The following is a 19,756-nucleotide window of genomic DNA, read 5'->3' on the forward strand; positions in this document are numbered from 1 at the left end:
TCTGCTTCTTTTATTTGACAATGCAAATTTATTTTAGAACGTGAGTCTCCGAGAACTTCATTAATTAGCAATTTAATTACATTAACAGAACTTAACACTATATTGTAGTTCATTTTAGCTCCTTGGTTGTTCAAACCGGTTTGTTTACTAAAACAATGGCTGTCGGTTTATCAGACGTAGAGCTAATTGGGCGACGGCATTATCGGCATTTAGAAATTCGATGAAGTCAAATATGACGTCAAATATGACATCAAATATGACGTCAAATATGACATCAAATATGACGTCAAATATGACATCAAATATGACGTCAAATATGACATCAAATATGACGTCAAATATGACATCAAATATGACGTCAAATATGACATCAAATATGACGTCAAATATGACATCAAATATGACGTCAAATATGACATCAAATATGACGTCAAATATGACATCAAATATGACGTCAAATATTACGTAGGGTATGGATGACACAATATCTGTGAAACAAACCGTTAGTGAAGAAATAGAGCTATAGTAAGTTGCAGACTAAGAAAGACAAAATATATAGTACAGTCGACGCAAGGATATCTCAGACCATTTCCGACCAGTCGACACCGCGCGAAATTTGAATTTGACCACTTTACGGTCAATTTCAAATTTCGTGATTTTCATCGTATTTTCGCGCCATCTAGGAACCGAAATTAGAATCTATTTTTTAATTTCATGTTGTCATGAGTTTAATTACTGAATACAGCCTAATTATTTTGCTAAAGAAGGTTCGATAATGGAAGCTCCAAATATTTTAAATAGCCCAAGAGGTTACTATAAAAAGCATGATAAAGGTTTAGTGTTAACAAATAAAGATAAAAACATAATTTTAAACATCTATAGCTCATTAAGACAACGTTACCCCCAAGAAAGCGTGGTAACTATTTTAAAAGAAACTGCCGATTTCACTGGTAAGACGCAGAAATAAATTTACAAAATTAAATAATTATACATACTATTTCAAATATAAGAATGATAGGAATGCCTTATCTTCTAAATTTGCTCCCCTACATTATGAAATTAAAAAATAAAGATTCCAATTTTGGTCGCTAGATGGCGCTAAATGACGACGAAAAAAGCAAAATTCGAATTGGACCGTAAAATGGCCAAATTCAAATTTCGCGCGGTGGAATGACCGGAAACGATCTGAGGTATCCTTGCGCCGATTGTACTATACATTTTGTCTTTCTTAGCCTGCAACCTAGGAGCAACAAACACAACACCCCACACAAGGAGAACGCAACTCGTCAAAAGTCGTGGATTTTCTTGTGTACAATTATTTTTGGTTAGACGCTTTAGCGCCTGCTGCCGTCGGAAGGGAAAAATTCGGAAATTGTCTTCCCCCCGCCCGTAAAACGTTCAGTGTAAACGCTCGTCCAATGAAATTTGTACACAAAACTGCCTTAGCGTGTTTAAGGCTAGCTGCGTTCTCCTTGTGTTTGTTGCTCCTAGCTGCAACTGACTATAGTAGCATACTTATGAGTAATTATGTTACACATGATTATACACTAGTATATTTTGTAAATCAAAAAATGACGAAACCACGTGTACAGGGTTGATTCCATTCAATTCGTCACTGATTTACTGGATGATTCGATTCGCGCTTCGACAGAGGTGCGCATTTTCCGAAATGCTTCGTTTTGAAAAAATTGCGCTCGCTGAATCTGAAGCGCATTATAACGTTTCATGGCAGTCGTTCGAGAGCGAGAACTGATTTACAACGGGGATTTCCGAACAAGAGCGACCGTCTCTATAGAACGAGCTTTGGAATAAAGGTTCGTTAAGCGAACGACTCAGGAAGGAGTTCTGGAATTATAGTTTGGGAAGCAAACTGGTCTCTAGAAGGAGTTTTGAGTAATAGTTCGTTAAGCGAACGTCTCTAGAACGAATTTTGGAAAAATAGTTCGATAAGCGAACCAATCTTTTGGCCGTGGGATCTCATTCAGTTCTAACCTAGACTTTTCATACGATTAGAGCGACCACCTTCTAAAACGTTCGAGAGCCGCTTTTTCAGGAGTTGTTCGGAATCCGCTTTTCTGCAGAATTGTTCGCTCTCATTTCTCGTCAGACAACGAAATTTTGAGCTAGTTTAAATTTCTTTAAATAAAATGCTATTCTCCAGACTTACTGTGGTGGGTATTTTCCGAAATATTTCGTTTTAAAAATCTCGCTCACTGAATCTGAAGCGCCTTCTAACGTTTTACGGCAGAGATAAGTGAGTGCGTCTACCGATAAGGGCCCCTGCGGGCGGGGAAAACGGGGGTAAGCATTCCCCCCATTTTGCGTACATTTTCGGTAGGTCAAAAGGTTAGCTGATTTACGATGTTATAACCCCTCATAAAACCTAGTTGGTAACCCCCCATTGTAGGTTAGATGATCTCCCTATTCCGCAGGTGGTGTGGACTGACACGATGTTATGCAAACAGCTATAAACCGTTAAATAAGCCCGTCAAAACCGGTGAATGTCAGGCCCCTGTCTTTCGAGTTGGTAATAAATAGTGCAATGGTTTTCCGCCGACAAACACTTTCAAACACTTTCGGGCCCCTAAGGGGTGTAAAAGGGTAAAATAGCGGGTGGTCATCGGTTAAAGTGTTTTGGAAAAAAAGAGCAGAGTGTCCCACTTTCAAACACTTTCGGGCCCCTAAGGGGTGTAAAAGGGTAAAATACCGGGTGGTCATCGGTAAAAGTGTTTTGAAAAAAAAAGAGCAGAGTGTATACAAATTATAAGGTTTTATTTATACATTCAACGTTACAGTACATTAAGCGGATGGAAAAAAACGCTTAAAGGTAAAATAATTATTTTTAATATATTTATGGTTTATAGATACCATAGTGAACAAATTGTAAAAGTTAAATACGCAAAACATATCTCGGTTGGCAACTGTTTTAAATGCTGTTACGTAATAGGGACGCGTAGCGTACAACGGTATCATACCTTTCATGTTTAACCGATAGAAATAAATTGTTGGGTGCACATGGTTCTTTATACAATATTTCGTAAATTTTACGATAATTATCGGTTATAACGTAACCCATTAATTCAAAGAGTTTTTGGTTCATTTTAAGGAGTTGAATGTGCGAATTAATGAAATATTTGAGTCTGTCCAATTCTCGAGTTTCAGGCGCTTTGATTACGACCGACGCTTCGGATATCGTACTTTGCAAGGTTAATTCTTTGTGGTCAGACATGGCGGCGGTCACTAGCGCATCAGATAGCGGGAACGGTGATCGAAAGGGCAGCCGTTGGGGATCATTTATTTGTTCCCAGTGGCCGTATAAATCATCCCAGGCGCGCGAAGACATCTCAAAGACCTGGTGTGAGACTTTATTGCATAGAGCTACAGATATATCGAGTTCAGACGTGAACCCCGTAGTAACGAAAAGCTTTGATAAAAAGAATACCGAGGGTTAACTTTCCGCTGAGTTGGGTCAAATTTAGACATTTTAGTAGGCCCTGGAACGTTATCTACACAGCTTCGTTTAGACATGATGCTCGAGAAACGGTTTGTAGTGTACTGCCGATGCATGACGGGGGTGAATGTGTTATATATAGCGATAATAATTTGATGACGTAATCAGGATGATGTAATGGGTTGACTCAATGACTCACGCGATTAGTCAAATTTTGCGGTGTTTTGTGTATAGCGACGGCCATATTGGTAAACCAAAGAGATAGAAATTCTACAAGTCCCATTAAAAGTAAAATCAACGCGATTAGTAATGCGTTTTTAGGATTGTTAGCAGGGGCGGCTCAAGGGCCGGGCAACCCGGGCAACTGCCCGGGGCACCGGTTTGAGAGGGGCGCCGAAATTGAGTTGTGCGCCTTTTTGGTTTATCAAGAATTGGATTTGTTTATAAAACTTTTAATGAAAGCATAAAATAATTTAAAAAATCTTTAGCTAATTATAAATACAAACAGTTTTCCCAACCAAAATGTCCAACGTCGTCGATGAACGTTTTTTTGCGACTATTTATTTTACAATAGCAAATAAACAATAAAATTACGGTGCATAGTTCTGACGGATAAAGCATTTTCCTGGTATTTTCATTATAAACCAGGGTATATAATATGAAGAAGAAAAAGTGGTTGGGTGATACTACAAGCATAGAAGGGTGTCAGAATTTTTAGCCCGGGGTACCTAGCAACAGGGGCCATACCACCGGAGGCCTATTATCATAGTGTCCTACGCCAGCGTCCCCCTAGCCCGGACAGGTGACAAATCCAGCATGGGTAGTAGCGAGGGGCTAGCCAGTAAGAATTTGCCTGTACACCAATTACGTAATCATTAATGAGTCAGAACGATTACCCAAATCATTAAAATTGTTACAGATGAGTAATTGAGTACGGGATAATTCCAATGAATACGCGTGATTACAGATGATTTCACGCTATTACAAATGATTACACGTGATTTCATAATGATTTCGGGTGATTACAGATAAGTGCGAAGATTACAAATGATTACGGGATTACAAATGAGTACAAAATATTACAGAATATGACGTAATCCAATTCTCACTTCGCACACAGCAGTGGGATTAAGAGTGGATGCTATAGCAATTCCAGCCGACACCCTACCTACGTAGGTAAAGAGTCCTACCCTTTGGAGAGAGCTTCTAAAGGGGAACGACTGGAATACAGCGGTCCACATAACCCGGCACAGCTGGCACCGGAGATCCCGGTGTGACTCCAAAAGGCCGGGAAACAGGACCACCGTGCCCTCATACGAAGGCCCACCGCCCCACAGCAGACTTCCCAATCCGCCGAGGTGGCCAGGTTGCACGGACCCTCTCCGTTAGCCTGAGCCGAAGCTCAGTATCCAGCACAAACCTGACCGAAGTCGGAGGTGGAGATAGGATCATTTGATCAGAGCTAACATTTCCCAGTGCGCCACCGCCCTTATGGGTTACAAGAGCCGGACCCTGACTCCCCGGTAAAGCCACCAGTTATTGCACACTCTAAACTATTTAGGGCCACAAAAATAGAAGGAAGCCCAAAAAAATACAGTACTTCAATGTACTTGCTTGCAATTTCGTTACGTTTATCCAGCTTGATGATAAATAAACTAGCAGGCCATCTCCAAGAATTCTATTTGTTTCTTAGGCTATTATGAACTTGCATTTAACATTCTAAAATGCATTTAAATCGTTTTCGATGGCTAGTTCCAAAGCAGTCTAGCGGTAGGATTTAAGGGGGAAGACTACAGTGGCCATTGTCTACTTCCGCGCTATTTCAAGCTGAACTCTTTCCATTTGGTAATCTAACTTATAAAATTAATATTTCAGTGTAGAACAGCCTCTTGTTTAGTGACTGAAATTATTTTGACCATTTTAAATAAAAAGTAATTAAGTTATTACGTTTTAATTCGGACCCCGGAACTAAACAAGTTGGGCAAGCGCCCAAACTACCCTTTAGTTAGGACCTTATATCTCGTTAACTATTAATATTAGAATTATCAAAATTATTTTAAGAACTAGAGGAAGGTTCAGCCTAATAAGAAAATGTAATTCAATTATGTAATTGTTAAAACAGAAACGTTCAGTTTGAACGAAAAAGAGGCTTTTACTGCATTCTTCGCCCTTAATCTGTCGTGTGTCCGTGGTTACAGTTAGTCACTTTTATTTTACACACACGCGCAGAAAGCCTTTTATTAGTTTCAGTTAGATAGATATTAATTATAGTCACGTTGAATTGAATTAAGATTATAAACAAGTTGACAAACCAAAATATACCTCTCCTCGGAAGAATTGTCCCTAGTGGTATTAATTTATCGAGATAACCCTTAAAGATATATCTCCGCAATTTAGAGTTATTTGTTAAAAATATTAACCCATTTCTATCCCGCCCGGTATAAAATTTTAATTATAATTAAAATAATTGAGACGAAACGACCAATTTTAATTTATTCAGAATATCATAAGTTAAGTAGTTACAACAGTAAGTTAGACGTACTATAACAATGCACAATTGAATTAAACCCTTTTACAGAACAAGTTTATCAGTTAAATATAATACGAAGCAAATTTTAATGAAAGAAATATCTACAGAGGCTTTTTGGAATTACTCGCTTACGAAATACCTGCCGCATCTTTAACGCTCATTTTATTTCAACACTCGCCCTTGATGAAGATACCGTAGATATCTGGTAGTGGACGACTCGTTCACTTCCTGTTGACGTTGTGACGCATACCACATGAAAAAGACCAATGCCGTCCAATTTCCAATATCATATAATGACTCGCACACCCAAGAAATCATTGACTGCGTTAGAAATCGTAGATATCCAAATATCCACACCAAATGTATTTACAAGAAGCAAAAACCTTACCATCAACAGCTCTTAAAGCAATTAACGTTAAATTATCTCCTTTGAATTAACAGAACTATATATAGGTCGTTAAGAAAGTGGACCACCCACAGGGTCTACCCTTTAACCCTCTAATCTCGGCTGACTGCGCTAAAACAAGATTTAACCTTTAAAAAATACCAGATTAGGCCTTCATAAATTAATTAATAAAAAAAGATTTTATTACCTATTATGCTTACGATGCCTGTCTTAATTTCAGTGAATCTAAGCAGCTATCGGTGGTTCTGTGGTAGAGCGCTCGACTGCCAAGCCGAATGGTCTGGGTTCGAAACCTGGGTGGCGCATTTGTTTTTAATCAATAGAGAAACGCTAAATTAGAATTTCTTCGATGCAATAATTTCAATTTCAATTCTATTTCAATTAAACCAAAATTTCGTACTCTATTAAATACGCTTCCGATAAAGCTGAAGGTCTAATTTTCAATAAGGCGTAACAAGTGTCGGTGGTTCTGTGGTAGAACGTCCGCCTGTCAATCAGGAGGTCTCGGGTTCAAATCCCGCCCGATGCGATCGCAAATTGATACTAAGACGAATACCGTGTACAACTGGTGGAAACCCTGCCATTGGACGTTGAGAGGTAGAATTACACTCAGCACTCGGTCCGTCCCAAAGTCATTAAGAAAAAGTTGGAGAGAAAACGCCCATATAAACACAACAGACTCAACATGCACAACCATCAGAACACAAACAAAACATATTCAACACTCACAACCTACGCATAAACATTACAAAAACGTAATACACCAAACCGTCACGACGATGACCGAAAAAACACCATCCAAACCAAACCGCAAATGCATCCGTTAACGCTCACCGTCACACGGTGGTTTTGCCAACCCTTTGAGAAACTGCGTAAGCAGTGATTACAATTTGCACCGAAAATGCGAACGCGTTCGCAGTCCTGACAGACCCACAGACAGACACGGTCGTTGTATAACCCCTCCTAGGGGACTTTGTCCCCTCGGAGAGGTAAAAAAGGAAATTAAGAGAAGCCGTTGAAGCAGAAAAGAAAGCGACAGCTTTAAAAAAGTTCATAAGTGTAGGCCTTAAAAAATCCCGCCAAATACTGTTTTAATTAAGTTGTTAAATCAATTAATGTAAGGAATAAAAGAATTAAGATTACTATGAGGAACCCATGAGTTTAAAATAGAAATATCCATTATTTATATCTTTAACTCACTGGTTCTTCGTAAACCTTATTCTTTTATTTCACATATATGAACCGTAATACTATTCACTGTATTCAGTATGGATTTTATAATTAATGTACTTTAGGTATACTAGTCTGGCCACCTTACCTACTGTTTCAAGCTCCATGTAAAATGACCATGTACCATAAAGAAGGTATTAAATATGTTTACACAAAGTATTTACAAAGTGATTTAAGGGATTATTTATTGTTATGGAAACGGTAAATTTATAACATGGACATGGTAATGTTTTTAGGGGGGGGGTAGTTTAATTTGGTCTCGAAATAAGAGGGGCGCCAAAACTCCCCCTTGCCCGGGTGTATAAAATTTCTTGAGCCGGCCCTGATTGTTAGCGATAAGCCGACTAACGGGAGAGGCGGGAATAGAACCTTCCATACCGGAAGTTATCTTTAAACTAAATTTATCAATAAACCAAAAAACGGATTTAAACGTTATATATTTTATAAAAATATAAATGACATACAAAGTATTAAAATAAACAAATAACTAAAATAAACAAATGACTAAAATATACAAAAAGAAATATTGACAAATAACTAATATATACAAAGGAATTATTTACAAATGAAAAATACAAACGAGAAATGAAAAAAATATATACAATAATTATATGTTGTCGACGAGTAGTTGTTGGAGCATGTCGTGGAACAGCCCCTCTGTGTTGTATACAGATTGGGACTGCTCCTCGCTGTCGGCGTACGCGAGACACGCTCCAACCTTCATCCGACACAACTCGCTTATCTCGAGAGAGAGTCTAAAAAAGGTGTGGAGGGTTGTATGACGTAAATTTAAATCGTATGAAATAAATTAAAATTACCTGTGGGCGAATGCCACGACTTCGAGACTGGGTTGGTGGTGTCGGGGGGCTGCTCCCATGAGGTTCCTTTTTAGCAACACGGCGTTTTTTGTAGAAAAAAATATATGCGTACGTTATAAGCGAGTCGCTAGGCGGGAATAACCGGAGCCTAGGGTCAATTTGGTCTAAGTCGACCGGCTCTAAAGGTATCACAGCCCGATATGGGATGTCTAATAATAGAATTATATAAAAAAGAGACAAGGTATAAGATAAAGCATTTTATTTTTATAACACCCTGTTACGAAAAATGTGGTCTAATAAAACCCGCAGGGTTTGGAGGTCGCTGTCGAGCTGAACCACCGACATCGCCAATGACGGGGAGGTCGTCACAGTCAGGAACGCCCGGGCCTCAAAGAGGGCCGAAACGTCTCTGATAAGACTAAACAAATATATAATTTAAAATACGGAATATATTTTTATCAATATTTAGGTATAAATTCAAGCTTACCCATCCCCGTCAATGACGAAACCGGGTCCGGCGGTGGGGATTACGTCGGCGGGTGGCTGGAATTGTTGTTCCGGATAACTTCCTCCTCCTTCACCTTCCGAAGAAGAGCGACTCCAGCTACCCGCTTCAGCAGCAGCCTCCAAACCCTGCGGGTTGAACAGGTATTCACCCTCTTGTATTAAGGCGAAGCTGAAAATATATATATTATTATTAAAAACCCCAGCCAAAATCGAAAAAAGGGTTTATTTGGGAAATATCAAAATAACATTTAGAGATCACCGAGCTAAAAAACTCACATGTCGACGTCCTCATCCGAGAACAGAGGCGATGGACTTCTGGATGTCATGATAGCAGAGTTGTGATGTCTTAGGGACCCGGTTCCAGGGTTTTTATACCAAAAGGACCCCCATTCACACTTTGAGGGGCACCCCCATACGTAGGGGCCATTTGGGATGTAAAAACAAAAATCTATGAGAATCCCTCGTAGTTTAAACTGAAATAGTTAAGAGGATCTATTCCACATAGTTTATGGGGGTCCATAAAATTCTACGCGCAACAACATTCCTTTATAACCATTTTTCGACAAAACGTTTGTCCCCAAAAATATCTAACACTTTGAAACGTCTTTTTTAAAAAGTTTTTGAGTATATAACTGTCACCTCTTTTACCATGACCATCCTTCTACGCTTAAAAACAGCTGTGAAAACAATCACTTTTTATAAACATTTCGGTGCGCAAAAAAGCACACTATTTTAACAATACCCGATTTGACGCGTCATGTTAAATTCAGGAGTCGCGCGTGGATCAAAGACAAACTTAATTTGCATCGTAAAAAAGGTTAGGGTTTACACAAAAAAAGAGCCCTAAACCATTTTCCCTTCAAAGAAAAAGACCGGTGGGGGCCTACATTGTTCAATTAAGACTCGAGCGGCGTGGGCCCAAAGGATTCCACCCTAAGGGCTTGGTGTCTAATAAAACAGCGGCTCGTAAAAAAATTGGGCCGCTCGGAGAACAAGAAGGGCACCGTCAAAAAGTTTTTTTCGTATATTCACTCAGCTTTGTCAAAATAGTCAAAAGATTTTTCGGCGGCTCTTTTGAAAAACAACTTTTGTCAGCGATAAAAGGATGAACCGCCACCATATTTATGGGGGGATGGGGCTATCATTAAAGTAGCCATTGATCACTATCCATCCTTAAATTTATAGGCTTTAAAAACATTGGGCCCATCTTTTAGAAAACAATCGAGTTTTATATAATAGAGTTTCGAATTAACGACGTGATATTATTTTTATACAGCCTCAAAAGATACGTATAAATAGAGTCCGATCGGTCAAAGAAACTTCCATAATCAGCGGAATTCTCAAGTTGGAAATCGTTTTCTTAGCGGCTAGAAAAAACGGATAGCGAGAGCTTATGTTGGTATCTAGACGATTTGGCGGTAAATAGACCCTGGTCCGTACCCCAACTGCTGCAATTGTATTACGGAATATGTTTATTTTTAAATTTAGAGCCGGGGTTTGCACCAAATAAGTTACCCGCAATCTTTAGCCGTCTGAGTTTTAAATTAATTTTGACGGTTATTGAAATTTTTGAAACTGTTCAAACTATATCCCACGTTCCAGAAGCGTGCCAAACGGTAGCCGAACTCCGATTATTTAATCAAGCATTACCGCCTCGGTTAGGCGAAATTATTGAAGCGAGATATAATAAGCGGGAAAAAGAATTACTCGAACTCGAGTGGGATGCTATGTTGGGTGCTGAATATGACGAACCTGTGTTGGACTACCTGAAGAGTAAGTTTTTTTCGCTCATACCGCGTATCAAAAATATATAAGAAATTAAAAATATATATTTATTTTTTATAGACACCCCTGAAATTGTCACGGTCGATGATGCTGGAGACCCCGAACCGCGTGAATCCGCCGAAATGGTGGACGACTATTTCAACGAACTACTTAACCAAAGCGGTTACGGGGAGGAGGAGGAGGGAAATTTCCCAATTGTAGGGTATATCTGATAATATAGCGGAAGGGCTTGCCAGGGTCACTGAAAGGGTATTACGTGATGCAAACCCCGCTGACATGGTACAACTGGTAATCCGTAGCTCGGCGCTGGGGGCAGCTCATCCCGATATTACCATTTCATTTAGGAGACGTGACCAATTGATATTGAGGCCCTTCTCGACGAGGTATCCGAAGCTATATACTCAGATGAGGAAGAAGCGTTTTTCCTGGCCCCCGTTAATTTAATTTTTTCCATTGTCCGGCTACCCCAAAGCGGGGGCCGTGCAAAACGGAAACGACTAGAGACATTTGCCATGTTTTCTAGAAATAGACAATCAATTGTCCGTATTGCGAACAGCGACTCAATCTGTCTCGCTAGAGCTCTTTGCGTCGGTGTGGCGCTGTGTAAATACCAGAACGAGCCCGAAAACAAAAGACTAAAAACGGTCTATGAAACTTTGTCGCATACCAAAGAAAACAATCTGGCTCAGCGAGCCGAGGCGCTCCTCCTATGCTCCAAATCGGGTGTCCGACCTAATAAAGAATGCGCGTCGCCAGAGTCAATTAGAAAATTTAGAACGTACCTCAAAGAATACGATATTTTAATCTATCAAATTAAAAACAGCTGGCCGACCTTGGTGTACGATTCTAGAGTACGAACCAGTACAGACAGAAAACGTATTGTTCTTTTGAACGAGGGGGCGCATTTCAATCTAGTTAAAAAGCTGGCTCCCTTATTCGGGAAAGAAAAGTTTTGTTCAAAGTGTCTCGAGGGGTACAGACAAGATAGATCCAACGCTTTTTCAGACTACTGTTTCGCGTGTTGCAGGGGCATAAAATGTACCGGAGATATAATAAAATGTACCGACTGTTAACGTAAGTTTACGGGGGCCGAGTGCTACGCGCATCATAAAATAAAATTAACCGGCGATAAATTATCATTGTGCCAAAATTTATTTCATTGCTCGGAATGTTCGATTCTAATCGATTGGACTAAACGCGACGGGCAGCTGCATTCTTGTAACGAACAGTATTGTACCGTTTGTCGTAAGTTTTCCCCCTCGGGACATCAATGTTACATCCAAGTAATAACAGACCCGCGACGCCCCTCACCACGTTTCGATTCCAACGGTCAGCCCACGCAAATGTGGATATTCTACGATTTTGAAACGGTCCAAACCAAACGGCACCCTGATAAGAAAAACTGTTATATTCAACAACCCATTTTGTGCGTGTCGGAAACTTATTGTAACGCGTGCGTGGATACCCCCTACGTAGCCTGTAGATTTTGCGGCGTTCGCCAAAGACAATTTCTGGGTTCAGATTCCGCGCGAAACTTTTTCGAATATTTAAGAACACTGGCTCGGATAAGAAGAGTGACCGCGCTGGGACATAATGCGAGTAACTACGACACGCAACTCCTATTGCAAGTTATAATGGAGAGTTCCGACTCGTTTGAGCCCGATCCGATAATAAATGGAACTCGTATCTTGCAACTGAAACTACACAATTTAACTCTATCGGATTCGTATAATTATATACCCATTCCTCTGTCGAAATTCGCGGATACGTTCGATCTGGGCCGCGAATAAACGAAAGATTTTTTCCCTGATTTTCTATTCAACGTAGTTGATAATAATTTTGACATTTACAAACCCGAGCAAACAAACTACGTCTCGGAGAACTCGCTGCCCCCCTTGGAAGCTTACGGTGCCCAATATTTCAGGGTGAAAGACCGCGAAAGTTTTAACAAATGGTACGCTCTCGAAAACGAAAAGAGTTCGGGATTTAACTACCTCGAAACGTTAAAACTCTATTGTTCTAGAGATACCCACATATTAGCTAAGGGCTGTTTAAAGTTTATGAAACTATTTCAAGACTTGTGCGAAGTTAATCCGTTTAGCGTGGGTGTGACTATCGCGTCAGTAGTTACGTGCTAAGGAAAAAATTTCTGGAGCCAGAAACGATTGGCCTAATACCGGCTAATTTGTATCGTTTATCCGAGCCTCAATCCACCGAGGCTTTAGAATGGCTGGTTTGGGAAGCGCATGTCCGGAATGTTACCATCGTATCAACGCTGAATGGGCGAGAACCGCGTGCTGGAAAAATTAAAATTGATGGTCTAATCGGTGAGAAAAACGCTCTACAATATCAAGGCTGTTGGTAAGTATTATTTTAAAAAGTTCGAAGAGACAAAATATAAACAGGTTTTTTTCACTAAAGGTTTCACGGATGTAGGACTTGCTTCGGTGACTCGGTAAATAGGAACCAGCCTTTTTACGCTAACGCGAGCGATACCCTTAATACACGATTTTCCAACACGATGAGGACAACCAATAAACTTAAAGAAATGGGTTATACCGTCATTCAACAATGGGGGTGCGAATGGGTGCTTGAAAAACAACAAAATCCTGCCATAAATGAATTTTTAAAAAATTAGAATTTTTCGGAAACTTTAACTGAGCGTTTAGATCCCCGAGCCGCTTTTTTCGGGGGCAGAGTATCAGCCCTACGAACGTACTGTAACGTTGAAGGGATCGACGATAAAATTTTCTACGTGGATATTTGCAGCCTGTACCCTTTTATAAACAAACGGTATTATATCGGAAAATATATATGACGAAAACAAATATTGTTTTTTTCCTTTTTATAGCGGCAAAGTCCCCGTTGGCCATCCGACAATTCTGCTCGGTACCGATATTCCAGCCATTGACGATTTTGAGGGATTATTGTTATGTAACGTGCTCCCGCCAACCAATTTATTCCATCCTATCCTTCCGTATCGGACCGTTAACAAGAAGTTAACATTTACTCTATGACGGACGTGCGCCGATTTACGGTACCAGGGTGACTGCGAGCATTCTGACGACGAAAGAATGCTTAAAGGCGTTTGGGTAATCGACGAATTAAGATGGGCAGTAAATCGCGGATACAAAATTAAAAAAAAATGAGGCCTGGTCGTACAAGGTGACGCAGTACGATCCTGCAACGGACAGCGGTGGCATTTTTCGAGACTACGTCGACTGTTTCCTAAAAACCAAGGTGGAGGCGAGCGGATGGCCGTCAGAATGTCAGACACCCGAAGCCCGGGCCGAATACATTGCGGCTTTCGAGCGTCATGAAGGGGTCAAATTGGACCCCACCAAAGTATCGAAAAACGAAGGACTTCGCGCCATCTCTAAACTAATGCTGAATTCCATGTGGGGGTCTGTATGGATTTTATTAGCCCCGTGGTGGCTTATAAGTAGGGATGCACCGATATGGGTACAGCCGATATATCGGCCGATTTTATCGGCCTAGGATAGCCGATATATCGGCCGATATTAACAAAGTTACCTATCACAATATTATGCTTTTTTGTTTACTCTCGTAACCACCTGTTAAAAAATGATATGATCTATGGCTTTTGGAGTCGAAAAACCACCTATGATTCCTGACCGTTTTGGACGCGAATAATTATTTCCTACAACAGCGATCAACTGGCCTTTTTAAAAGGAAATGTAAGGTTGTGGCAATAAATGTTTTCCATTAATTAGTTAGTTGAGTATCGCCTTTTTTTAAAGTTTTTCCTGAAAATATTTTTCTAATACCAGAAGTATCGGCTAATATCGGCCTCGCTTAAGCCGATATTGGCCGATACCGATATTTGTAAAATTACCCGATATATCGGCCGATATATCGGTTACCGATATATCGGTGCATCCCTACTTATAAGTCATATTAGGTAGCGTGATAGATATTAAAACGAGCTTTTTTTTCGAAAACTCGGTCAGCGATCCATTGTGACCAAAACTGAAATCGTTCGCGAACCCAAAGTGTTCTTTGAACTGCTATCAAATCCGGAAATCAACGTAAAATCAGTTTTGACAGTCAACGATACGACTCTTCTAGTGAAATCAGCCCCCATCAAGGAAGCGGAAATCCCTCTAAAACATACAAATTGCGTGATTGCCGCTTATACAACCTGTCAAGCGAGATTAGTCTTATTAAAATATCTAGAAATAGTCGGAGAGAACGCGTTATATTTGGACACTGACGCCATCCAGTACGTCTCGAAGCACCCCCTTATAGCTACGGGACATTATTTGGGCGATATGGTGAGCGAGTTATCAGTTTATGGGAAAAATTCGTTTATTTACGAAGCCGCGTATGGCGGGCCGAAATATTACTCGTTTTGGGTGAAAAATCCGGATACGGGCGAAAAATTTAACGTTACTAAAGTGAAAGGATTTCGAATTAATGTCGGTAATCAGCATATCATTAACGGCGAAATTTTAAAAACTATGCTAGGGGTGACTGAAGCAGAAACTGAAATACCGGAGGCGTTTGCCGTGCCTCTGCCCAAACAAATACGTCGACTTCCGGATCATACACTCGTTAGCGTCGACTTGAAAAAAGCGTATCGACCCGTAATGGACAAAGTTCGTTTTTTATCAAACTACCTAACAGTTCCATTCGGATATAAAATACGCGCTTAAAAAACCTTCGCTCTTATATAACGTTATATTTCATAAGGGTTTACCAGATCCTGACTTATTTGACGGCTCGAAACGTATACTGGCCGTTTTAGACGATTTAATGGGAGCGGGCCAAAAGGGAGAAGTTGCCCAATTGTTCACCAAAGTCTCGCATCATTGTTATGTTAGCTTTATCTTAGGGATGCACCGATATGGGTACAGCCGATATATCGGCCGGCCAAAAGCCATAGATCATATCATTTTTTAACAGGTGGTTACGAGAGTAAACAAAAAAGCATAATATTGTGATAGGTAACTTTGTTAATATCGGCCGATATTAACAAAGTTACCTATCACAATATTATGCTTTTTTGTTTACTCTCGTAACCACCTGTTAAAAAATGATATGATCTATGGCTTTTGGAGTCGAAAAACAACTTATGATTCCTGACCGTTTTGGACGCGAATAATTATTTCCTACAACAGCGATCAACTGGCCTTTTTAAAAGGAAATGTAAGGTTGTGGCAATAAATGTTTTCCATTAATTAGTTAGTTGAGTATCGCCTTTTTTTAAAGTTTTTCCTGAAAATATTTTTCTAATACCAGAAGTATCGGCTAATATCGGCCTCGCTTAAGCCGATATTGGCCGATACCGATATTTGTAAAATTACCCGATATATCGGTGCATCCCTACTTTTTCTACATAAGTCAAAATTTATTTCCTCAGGGTCGCGGGTGTCGCGAAATTTCCCTCAATGCGCACTACATACTTTTAACGAAAAATGTACGGGACAAAACACAGATTAATTGCTTAGCGCGTCAAATGGCCCCTGATAATTCCAACTTTGTTATCGAAGCGATTTCTGACGCGACTAAGGAACAAAACTCTTACGTATTGATCGATCTTCAGAAAGATTGCCCCGACCCACATCGGATCAGAACTAATATTTTCCCCGGCGAACAAGTCTCAGTATACATCCCGAAATAATAATAATTTTCCGAGGGTGGTTAGTTAATTACCACACCCACAGCGAGTCGAATTCATTCGATGTACAATGTCTCGACGAGTCAGGTCGCTAAAACAACTGCTCGAATCGATCGGCAAATTAAAGGGCGTTAAGAGACGTAATATTTTAATTAACGCCAATAAAGAGTTGATCGAAGCGATATCCGATTGCGTGTAAAATACGCTTGTAGGGAATATACGTCTAACCACGAGGCAAAAACTACGATTAAAAATACACCGTAAAACGTTACGCAAAATTGCCCAGAAAAAATTGCGCTGGCAAACTAAAAAACGAATATTATTAAATCAAAAAGGTGCCGGATTTTTCTGGTTTCTACTTCCCATTGTTTCGTCGCTTGTGGGAGCCCTAACAGGTTGAAAATAAAAAATGTTAAGATACTCGAAAAAGATGACTTTAGCGCCGATTACGGCTCCCCATCAACTCAAACCGGATATTGACACGGAAATGGCGGATATTTTAAAAAGCGAAGCGCTCGATGACATAACCAAGTGGAAGATATACGAAGAGATGCTACTGAAAAAGCACGCTCGAAATAAACCGATTGAAAATAACGATACGCCCAGTTTCGAAACATTAGTCAATCTGTTCCCGCTAGGATACAGAGCGAGCGCCCGAGCTATATTTAATCATTTGATTTCGGACAGCGGTCGACTGAGGTGGGACAGCCAGGGGCAGATTTTATTAGACCGTGAAATACAAACTGATTCTGATATTTTTGATTTAGTGTATTATCTAATAAGTCCCCACGCGCCGAGACCCCAGAGTTGGTCAAAATTTAATAACCTGGTGGCAAACTACGAAAAATCACCCCTCAAGCCTTCCCCACCACCACCACCCCATTACCGTCTACTTCGTTCGTAACAGCTTCCGCCCCCCCCCCAGGCCCCCATCTTTCGCTCGCATCCACCCAACGAAAGAAAACTTTGTCGTCAGCGGTCGGGCCTAATTCTTTCGCGACCCCTCGACAGTCACCGAAACTTTGGTCGCCTACTATTAAGAACCGTTTACGTAAAAAAAACGCCTAGTGCCAAAATTTTGAAATGGGAGAGTTACCGATAAACGTAACGACTAGACTCGAAAAAATATATTTCGATTCTCGTAATCCAGCTAGCTACGGGGGTGTTGAAAAATTATACGACGCTGTCAAAGAGCTCGGAATATCTAGGGAGAATGTTGAAACGTGTTTGCAAACTCACGACGCCTATACGTTACATAGACCAGTCATTCGAAAATTCCAAAGACGAAAGATTCGTGTAGGAAACGGACTAGACCTCTATCAGACTGATTTAGCGGATATGCGCTCTTAAGCGAGCGACAATTCCTTATACCCATTTATTCTTACTTGTATAGATTGCTTTTCGAGAGTGGCATTTGCCGTCCTCCTAAAACGTAAGACCGGCGCGGAGGTTGCCCGCGCCCTGAAAATAATTTTTAAAGAGCGGGGCAAGCCCCGCGCTATACAGTTCGACCGTGGGTTGGAGTACGTTAATTCGACTGTTTTAAAACTCCTAAAAGAGGAGGGCGTTAGACATTACCATTCCGAGAATAGCGATGTTAAAGCAGCGATGGTAGAGCGTTTTAATAGGACCCTGCAACAGCGCATGTATCGTTTTTTTACTCATAAAAACACGCGACGCTATCTCGACGAGCTGCCCAATTTAATTCATTCGTATAACGCCAGTTATCATACGGCAATTAATATGGCTCCCTTCGATGTAAACGACAAAAATATTCTTCAAGTTTATAGAAATATTTACAAACCAGGGCAGTCTCAGCCAGCCGCCCTCAAGCCCCGAAAATGCCGTATCAAAGTCGGCGATTACGTAAGGATTACCCGAACTGCCAGACCGTTTTTAAAAGGATACAGCGATCAAAATTGGAGCGCCGAAATATTTAAAGTTGTTTTCAAGAATACTAAAAGACCTCTTCAATTTAAGCTCGTTGATTTGGCTGACGAACCCATCACGGGGTATTTTTATTTCAAAGAAATTCAACGAGTTATAAAACCTGAAGAATATACAATTGACAAAGTATTAAAGAAGCGACGCTCAAAGGGTAAAGTCGAATATTTCGTTTCCTGGTTAGGGTATCCGGCTACATTCAATTCTTGGGTTTCTGCTAAATATGTCCGAAGCCTTTTACCTAACGATACCCAGTAATTCAAATCTCGAGATATTTCCGAATAATACGGTAGCCTGTTTCACGATAAAATTACCCGAACCTATCGAATTAAAGGGGGGGGGTGGGAAGTTGCGTTGGTGGAAATATTTTATCCCTTTTCCTTTTACAACGTGTTGCCCTATGATAATTACGTGTATTTCCGCGTTAATCCCGCCCAACATGGGGGACAGGCTGACCTTAAAATGGTCAATGTTGTAAATCTCGACCCCCACGATGAACCGGGCAGCCATTGGGTCGCGATTTACCTTGATAAATTAAAACGGGCTTGGTATTTTGACTCGTTGGCGCTACGGCCCATTTTGCCAGCCATTAAACTTTTTTTAAAACAAAATTCGAGAAAAATCACGCCCAACAAGCGGCGACTTAAATCGACAACGAGCGTCATTTGCGGACATTATTGCGTGATTTATATACGTCACCGATCAAAACGTAGAAGTCACCAAAGCTTCTTTAAGGGTTTTTCACGAAGAGACGTCAAAAATGATATAATGGCCACGAGAAAATTTAACAACCTGTTACGTCATCATAAACGGAGTATAAATTCCCGCCGCGCGACTATACTCCGTTTTATTCCTAACTAAACCCTCAGTATCGTGTCGGTGGCATGGCGTGAATGGCCGTTGTCGAATTTGACTTTCTACTAGGAAATTCCGCCTCGCGCTCGTGCGGAGAGGCCCCCCCCCCGACATTGTCGTGAAGGAGCTAGCTATATCAACAGTATCGACCCCCTCCCGCCGTTCAACCTTGGACTTTCGAACAACCCTATCCAGTGCAACAACTTCCGAACGCCATTAAAAGACAAAACGGCTGGGTGTCTAGGAACCTTCACGGTATTTGCTGGACCGCGGGGTATCTCCCCTATTATAAACTACCTGCCTTAGATAAGCTGTATCGAGTGCGGATATGATTTTTACAAAAGGAGACGGAAAGTGTAAATTTTTAGCCGATTATACTGAGACCACCATATACGATTTGGAAACTTTTTACTGTCCCCGAGCTGCGACTTTTGATACGCCCCCGCTAGTGAAATGTCTATTCCGACATCAAACTCTAAACACCCGACAACCGTGTTCTTTGGAACGAAGTCTACTTTTCGCCGACTGGATTACCCAGAACCGCGCTGAAATAGACAGTCAAATACGATGTCCATTTTAATTTTTTTTT

This window comes from Leiobunum rupestre, chromosome 1, assembly GCF_980474605.1.
Source record: "Leiobunum rupestre chromosome 1, qqLeiRupe1.1.hap1, whole genome shotgun sequence".
Lineage (NCBI taxonomy): Eukaryota > Metazoa > Arthropoda > Arachnida > Opiliones > Sclerosomatidae > Leiobunum > Leiobunum rupestre.